Source organism: Megascapheus bottae, chromosome 6 (assembly GCF_031878675.1).
Source record: "Megascapheus bottae isolate mThoBot1 chromosome 6, mThoBot2.hap1, whole genome shotgun sequence".
Taxonomy (NCBI): Eukaryota; Metazoa; Chordata; class Mammalia; order Rodentia; family Geomyidae; genus Megascapheus; species Megascapheus bottae.
The window spans coordinates 17,912,240-17,921,676 of NC_143514.1; positions in this window are offsets into that span (position 1 = coordinate 17,912,240).

Here is a 9,437-nt window from a genome sequence, read left to right on the forward strand (position 1 = left end):
TACATACTTTTAATGAGATTGACAAACCAAACATATTTTAAAAGTTTTATGTAGAAATAGAATCCGGTTATAAACAGGAACCTGAATTTCTTGGCAATATATTAAGTCCATGAACTAACTCTCTCTTTGCTCTCTTTTCTCTAACCCCCATAGAAAACTAAAATTTTGCTAGCTCATGATAAAGGGTTTCCAAAATTTCCCTGCTCTGTCTAGCAAGTGTTGTGTCGGGAAGTCATCTCTCCTTTCATAGTACCAAGTGGTAAGCCACAAAGTGATGCTTGGCTCTAGCTGTGAAGTGAGAAATATAATCAGGTTCAAACTGAGCATTGTGATTTTAACTGGACACATAGCCATCATACCACCAGTGGCCGGGACCTGATATTATTAGTTTTTCAGCCTCTAACTACAACACCTTAATAAATGTAACTCATTACAGAAAAAAAATGTTGTAAGAAACCTCAATCAAGTCCTCCTTGGCATTCAAAGCACTAATTTTTGTAAGATTTTATAAGATGTGATCCCAACGAATGGCTGGGCCTGGTGTGTGCCTGTCATCACAACCTATGGGAGAAGCACAATGGCCCCGTACAATGGCACATACCTGTCATCCCAGTGACAAAGGGAAGCACAACACAGCCTGGATCAAAGTCCAGGCTGACTCCAGAATGAAGCAAGATCCTATTTTTGAAAACCATCAATGCAAAAGGGAACCAGTAAGAGCCGTTCAAATGATAGAACTCATGCCTAGAAAGAATGCAGTCTTAAGTTCAAACCCCATTAATGTGGAAAAACAAAAAGCCCATATAATTAACCTGGAAATATACACCTCATTATAGCAGAATATTTGAGGAAGGGCAGTCTCTTAGTCCTTTCTTAGCATAAGACCCTAGTTCCCAAGGCAACATGAGTAATACAAAACAGAGAGAAGGGTCGTGGGTGGTACTTATCAGAGAAGTAGAGACTCAACCTTAAATCTGCCAACCTGCATCCGAAAGCTGTCTAAATTAATAAGATACAAAAGCCTCTAAGTGCACAACTAGGAAGCACCCAGGTTCTCACATACCCCTGTTCAGCCATGCACAAAGGAGCACACACATGCCACTGAGCACGTCCAGCAGCAATCCTTAAATACATTTCTGGCCCCATTAAAATTTGAGTTAAGAACCCACAATTTATCAGCAATTTTCATTTCCACAGCAAGCAGTTGAATGCCTGAGTTAAATTCTAGGTCGTAAAAAGATTGAACCTAAAAGAAATCTTCAGGATAAAAAGGATCTTGAGAAGATGATAAAAGGGAACTAGGTTTCTTTTTCCTTTTCATATACACACCGATAAGGATCATCATTCTGATTTACAAAGCTTATGAATAATATAAAATTCAAAGGATTCAAGTTTTACATAGGCAGAAAGTTCTGGAGCAGTCGGCCACAACAACAAAGTGGCAGCTAGTGGCAGAATCTGAGGTGACTTGCTCAGCCATTGTGGGAAGCTTCTTGCATTTCCAACCCAGTTCCCTCACTGGCACTTGCCTAGAGAAAACTTGCACATTCTCAGAGGAATCGGGAACATTTGAGACTCTTTGTAACGCTGTTGTTAAACTTAATTGGCTGGGGAGGGATTTTAATCTCTAGATTCTTTAGCTTCTTTCCCAGCTTTCACATTCAGGCCTACAAGGGCAGAATGCCTCACATGCTAGTGTTCGTCTAGGATGTCAAGCCACGTGGCACTGCAGATAATCAGGCTTCAATCCTGCCCTCTTTTGCCACAGCTGTGAGGTCCAAAGAAGCACAATAGTCACTTCACAAATTTGTTGTGAGGACAAATGAGACAGTGCACAGAATTCCCACACTGAATGATCAAAAAAACCCCAAAATTAGAGAAAGTGCCATCAAGGAGGTTTCAAGATTGGGATCAACTCCAACTCCATCACTGTTTTACTGTCCAAGTTCTAATACGTGTATGTGTAGATATACATATATTTACATCGTTATTATATAAGTTCTAAGACATATGTATAATCATCATTATATAAATAATATGATGATATCATGTATGTATAGATTATATACATTAGAACATATATATGTGATACACATATGTATGCGTGTATGCATGTATGTTTTTTTCAAAACCTACGATGTATTGCTGGGACATGCGTTCCTAGTGACAGTCAATTGGCCTTAGAAGAATCCTGCTGCAGGTGGAGGCGTGCCAAGGGCCTTAATTCTCCCAAAGAAGGGGGAAGGGAAGGGGAGCATCTGGCAGCCAAGGCCCTGAAGCCAAGTAGCAGCTGATTCACACAAATGGCATTTGAATGGAGGTAGAAGGAATAGGAGGGAAGCTTGCCTTTGTCTTCCGGAAACTGGTTCTTCTCCCATCCACACAGCTGCCATCTTTCATCACCCAGCCTCCCCCAGATGTGGCAGCCAACTCACTCTCCCAGAATACCCGCCCACTGCAGGGACATGTTGAGACTTTGCTGCCTGTTTCTAGTGCTCCTAGGAAGCATCGTGAGGCCCCTGTGCAAGAGGCAGAGAAGTAGGGGTAGAAGAGGTTTTATCACTGGTTGTGATACAACTCAAAAGGGAAAAGGGCAATTGATATTTAGGTTGTAGGAGGATGGTGGAGTGGGGAAAAGGGCACTTGTATTTATAGGAGAGTAGGACCCATGTTCACAGAGAAAAATCAAAAGTTGCAACAGCAATGGTGAAGGCAACCCTCCACTTGTACAATTGCTCCAGTGAGTCACGGGAGAGGCAGTCTTGGTTCCCACACCAGTGAGGACACAGTGGAAATTAACTGGTTTCCTTCAAAGCCAGAAATATAACCTCAGGGAAAATAAGTAAGTTTAGTGGGAGAGTTACACTCCATAAGAAAATATGAACACTTCCAAAGCTAATACGGGTTTGTTTATGTCCAGTTGCTTTTTGCACCCACAAGAGCTCTTTTGGAAATGGTTCTGCCATCACATATCCCATTGTCCCTTTGGAAAAGGTCCCTGGGAAATTCATGGTGTGGAACTCCCATTTCATGCTTTAAAAAAAGAGCCAGGAAGAACATTTAGTGCCCATGCCCAGTGGCTTCAGACTTGAACCTCAATAACAACATTCACCTTTGGTGCACTGATGAGAAAATACTCAGAGTCCTGGAGCTGTGCTGATTACTTCAGAGTCAGTGACTAATTTTATAGATTATAAAAAAAAAAGGTTAGCGCAACTGAGCCAGTCAGTGGAGGTGCCTGGATTCAAGTCTGTCTCACTTTTCAATGGTCAGGTACCCTGAAAGAGTTAGAAGGACATATTACCCCCAGTTTTTATATTATTGTTTTTAGATAAACAGGGCCTGATATTAGGTGCCCAGTGAATATTTATTCTTGGACATTGCTTTTTCAAGCACTGACACGCCTATATTTACCTTGTCCTAGGATACACTGTGTCATACCACCCAACTAGAATCACCCCACATTGGCAGATCTTTTTCTAGAATTCTAGGGGAAAAATTGAGTATAAAATAGAAGTTATTAACACACAAACCTACAATATCCAGGTATATTGTCTATATGTTTATTTGAAATAGGAAAGGGAAGGGGGAAAACAAGATGATTGGGAAGGGTGGGGGAAGGGAAATGGGAACAAAAACATGAGAAGGGGTATCAATGTATGAGAAGCAATGCACCTTCTATCTGGCAAATGTAACTCTCTGTACATTACCCCGACAATAAAAAATAAAATAAAAACAAATAAATAAATAAAATAGGAGTTATTAACACACACACACACACACACACACACACACACACACAATATCCAGGCACTAGGAACTCATGCCTGTAATCTTAGATACTCAAGAGGCTGAGATCTGAGGATCATAACTTAAAGTTTATCAGGACAGAAAAGTAAGCACTAAAGAGCTGGAAGTGGAGGAGTGTGAGGAGTATGTCCCTAGTCTTCAGAGAAAAAGCTAAGGGGTAATCTGGCCAGGGCCTGAGTTCAAACCTTAGTACAGGAACAAAAACAAAGCAATAGCAACAACAAAGGTACAAAACAACCTTTCTCTCTGCTGACTGAGAAAAGTCACAAATTTGTTTTCAATTCATATTGCTATTAGGTTGTCCCAATTTCCTTCACAACTTTTCAATATATTTTCAAACTGAAAGGAGGCAAAGTGTGAAATTGAATTACTAAGAATACCCCACCCAGCACGAGGACAGTCACATGATCTAGATGGTGGCTTGCCATCAGCAAGTAGACCTGGAGTGCTATTCGTTTGTGGACTGGTCCATATAGGTGTTCCTCCTGTTCCAGATGCCAACAGAGCAATGTAAGTTTCTAATCAATCTCTATCCAAAGCTCATGGCAATCCTGTGGGGATAACATTTTGTTATCCCAATTTTTTTTGTCAGTTGTGGGACTTGAACTCTGGGCCTGGGCACTGACCCTGAGCCCTTCAGCACAAGGCTACTGCCCTACCCCTTGAGCCACAGCACCACTTCCCATTTTCTGGTGATTAATTGGAGATAAGAGTCTCATGGATCTTTTAGTGACCGGTCTGGCTTTGAATCGAGATCCTCAGATCTCAGCCTTCTGTGTAGCTATTATTACAGCTGTGAGCCTCTCCATTTTTATAAACAAGATAACTTGGTTTGTTGACATCTAATGATTTACATAAGATCACAGAACTACTGAGTGACAGTGCTCGATTCCAACAGGTTTCCTCTAAGTGCTTAGATTGTTAACTTCTGTTTTCTAATAAAACGTTTAGCCTGCTGTCAAGGTTTCCCCTGAGGAACCTTTCTGACAAGATAGGTAATGACTTGCATGTGTTGTTCTTCTGATACAAATCAAACCTAGGCTGAAAGAGACAAGGCAAGGGCCAAACCTGTGATTCATTGCCTACCTTGTGAAAGACACTGGTAATTTTAGGTCAACATCTAATGAATGGATGTCCGCATAGCAATTAGCTGAGCAGGCACCCTGACTGGCAGTCTTGGCAGTGCAGCTATGATTGTCATAGAAACTACTCTCCTCTCTGTCATAGGAAGGAATTCCATGTGACTAATCCAGGATGGAACAGGCTACTGAGGATCCCCCACAAACTGCAATGCTGCCCCTTCAACATCAGAAGCCATGCATTAGGGGCTCATGCCTGTAAATCCTGGCTATTCAGGAGGCTGATATTTGAGGATCAAGATTTGAAGCTAGCCTGGACTAGAAAAGTCCACAAGACTCTTCATCTTTTAAGAGAAGCAACTCAGAGAGAGTGACAGCATAACACTATTAGTAAAAACATTTATCCCTTTTCATTTCAGCACAATTGTTTTGAAACTTCTGCCAGCATTTCAAATATGCTTCAAGAAGTAACTTTAAGGAGTCAGGAGTTTGGCCTAGTGGTAGACTGCTTGCCTAGCATGCACAAAGACCCAGGTTCTATTCCTCAGTACCACAAACATAGACAAGGCCATTAGTGGTGCTGTGGCTCAAATAGTAGAGCCTTGAGAAAGCCCAAGGACAGTGCTCAGGCCCTGAGCTCAAGCCCAGGACTGGCAAAACTGTGTTCAACACCTTCTGTTCTGAAAGGTTCATCATTACTTAATCAAGAATAATACCAGTGGAACCATGATGGGTTAACATAAATCTACCTAATCTTTTAATAGGAAGACAAAAAAAGGGAATTGAGGAAACAAAAATTAACAGAAGACCTAGTGTAAGCTGAGTATTCCCCCTTTACAATGTCACTGTGAAATTCTTATTATCTCAATCTAAAGAAAAAGAAAATGAGATCCATAGAACTTAACCCACTCTCTATCTCACAGACAGGAAGATTCAAAGCAATGATTTCAGTTCAGGATTGTCAAAAAGGCTGGTTCTTCCTACTTCCAAATTTGACACACCTTTTTTTTTTTTTTGCCAGTCCTGATGACTGAACTCAGAGTCTGGGCACTGTCCTTGAACTTTTTTTGCTTAAGGCTAGCACTCTAACACTTGAGCCAGAGTGTTACTTCTGGCTTTTTCTGTGTATGTGGTATTGAGGAATCGAACCCAGGGCTTATGTATGCTAGACAATCATTCTACCACTAAGCCACATTCCCAACCCAACAACCACATTTAATTTCACATGTTTTTCATTTGAAATATTTCTGTGTTGGTCAGATTTCTATTACTGTAACAAAACACCTGAATGATGAATTTAAAAAGTGGAAAGTTTGGGCTGGGAGTTCGGCCTAGGGGTAGAGTGCTCACCTAGCATGCATGAAGACCCAGGTTCAATTCATTGGTACCACATACACAGAAAAAAGCCAGAAATGGTACTGTGGCTCAAGTGGTAGATCTCTAGCCTTAGAGAAAGCTTCTAAGAACAGTGCTCTGGCCCTGAGTTCAAGCTCCGGGACTGGCCAAAAAAATAAATTGGAAAGGTTTATTTTGCCGTGAAGCTTTGGAGGTTTAAGGTAGTAAGGCAGCAGTCTATTATGCAGGAACATATGTCAAAAAATCACTTACCTCATAGCCAGTACAGGAAAGAAGGGACTGGGAATTCCAATATCTCCTCAAGGAAATGCCCTCAGTGACCAGATCACTCACTAGGCTTTACTCTTTAAAGGTACCACCACCTCCCAAAGCACCATGGAATGAGAACCACGCCTTTAATGCACAAGGCTTTTGGTGGAAATTCTTACTGGAGCTACACATATCCACTCTGCAACAAATACATGCTGGAACTGCTCTAAAAGTTACACTAGTGGAACCTACACAATAAGAATTGTGAATCAAATGATTTCTCCTCTTCCATATCTATATTCTATGCCACCACCATGTTCTTAACATGGAGAAACAACAAATAATGACAACATGTCTAGAACACATGACTTGTTTTAGTCCTTGCATTGTGTCCTGAGGTAAGACACTATTTAGCTGATCACACATTCATCAACCACCCCACCTGCCATATTAGATGTAGGGATTGCAAAGAATTCTTTCCAAAGAATTCACAAGGGGGCACTTTACATTTGCACAGCAATGAAAGATAGTCTAAGGTAAGCACTGATTATCAGGGCACTAGCAATTTTCCTTCCTCCTTTCTCTATGTATATAGTGATCTTCAGATAAACAGAATGGCCAATGAGCCAAACTCTAGTCTCCACACTGGACAATGGGTTACAGTTGGTATTCCCTCTGTGTGTCTATCTACATTCCAAAAGGACATATAATCAGCACAGTGTATACTACTGCATGTGTACAAAATAAGCCATCTGTACAGGAATATGGGATTTGTCAAAGTTGCAGTCACTTTCTAGTGCCTGACTGGTGCTGAGTGAGATATAGAGATAGAAGAAAAAAATTCTGTCTTCTCTCCAGGACCTTTACATTAGTTTCTTTTCCTTGGGAAGACAGAAACACAAATAATTCTAGTCCATGCAGTGGCACTGGTTCTAATAATAGTTATGTGGACTGTAGAAAAAATGACTGGATCACTTAACACTGTGTGAGGAATCTGGGAAAACTTCTGAGGAAAGCTAAACCTTTGTGTAAGCTCCCAAGGAAGAACTGAATTTGATGGAACAATATGTATACACATATATAGAGATAAGCAGTGGGGCCAACCTTCCAAGTAGCAGTAGTATATACTGGACATAGAGTTTGGAGTTTTTGTTGGCATGCTTGTTTTTTGTGGGCCAGAATCTGTGAACCCATGTGGCTTCAGCATTAAGACACTTTAGGGTTTTAGTAAAAATCAACGCTAGAGATAGCACATCATAGTATTTCATCCTAATAGTGGATGGCCATGAAGAGTAGAAGTCTAAAGTCAGACCTTCTGAATCTGAGTGCTAGCTCTAAATGGCATTTAAAAAAAGAGTTAATATATACATGTGTATGTTGGGCCATACAGGCATATACCTGTACTTCCAGCACTTGGGAACTCAGGAGACTGAAGTAGAAGAATTGTACGTTCAATGTTGCCCTTGGCAACTTAAAGAACAACCCTGTCTCACCTCCTATCCAAAATATATGTACAGATAAAAAAATTGAATCTCTCCAAAGCAAATCATCAAAGAAACAACCATCCCATTAAAAGATGGGCTAAAGACTTAAAGAGTGACTTCTCTGAAGAGGAAACACGAATGACCTATAGACACATGAAGAAATGCATGATATTTCTGGCCATAAAAGAAATGCAAATCAGGGGCCAGGAGTTCGGCCTAGTGGTTAAAGTGCTTGCCTAGCATGCATGAAGACCCGTGTTCGATTCCTTGGTACCACATACATAGAAAAAAAAAAGAAATGCAAATCAAAACAACTCTGAGATTACACCTCACTCCAGTTAAAATGGCCATGATAAAAAAAATCAAATAACAAATGCGGTGGAGATGTGGTCAGGAGGGATCACTACTACACTGTTGGTGGGAGTGCAAACTCATTCAACCACTATGGAAAGCAGCATGGCAATTCCTTAAAAGACTAAACATAGAGCTCCCTTATCACCCAGCAATCTCCTTGGCATTAACCCAAAGGTCCAGAAACAGGGACATACTAAAGTCACTAGCACAACGACATTCATTGCAGCAATATTAACCATAGCAAAGATATGGAACCAACCCAGATGCCCCTTAGAAGATCAATGTATCAAGAAGATGTAGTATTTATACAAAATGGAAGTCTATGCTGCCATCAGAAAGAATGACATCACCCCATTCATATGGAAATGGAAAGACTTAGAAAAAATCATAGTAAGTGAAGTAAGCCAGACCAAAGGAACAAAGGCTCAATGGTTTCCCTCATTTGTAATAATTAACACACATCTAGGACTCTCTTAGCAGAGGATTACAATAGCTCAAAACCTAGGTATATAAGGTCATATAGGATAGACTAAATGAAAGGATCTTCAGGATGTGGAAACAAGAGATTTGTGTTATGTTATTATTATTCTCAATGTACTATGTTACTTTTCTCTTTTGTTGCCCTTTGGTTAATCTCATATTGTTACTGTATCTGACTTTGTTACCTGGTATATTGTATATATGCTTATTTGTTTATTTAAAATAGGGAAAGGAAGGGGGGAAAACAAGATGATTGGGAGGGGGTGGGAGAGGGAAATGGGGACAAAAACATGAGAAGGGGTATCAAAGTGTGAGAAGTAACACACCTACTACCTTACGAATGTAACTGTAACCCTCTCCACACTATCCAACAATAAAAAAAAGAAGAACCCTGTCTCAGAATGGGTGTGTGGGAGAGTTTGGCCTAGTGGTAAAGTGCTTGCCTAGCATGCACGAAGACCTAGGTTCAATTCCTCAGTACCACATACATAGTGAAATCTGGAAGTGGTGCTGTGACTCAAATGGCAGAGCTCTAGCCTTGAGAAAATCCAGTGACAGTGCTCAGGATCTGAGTTTAAGCCCCAGGACTAGTCAAAAAACAACAACAACAAAAAACAGGTTTACA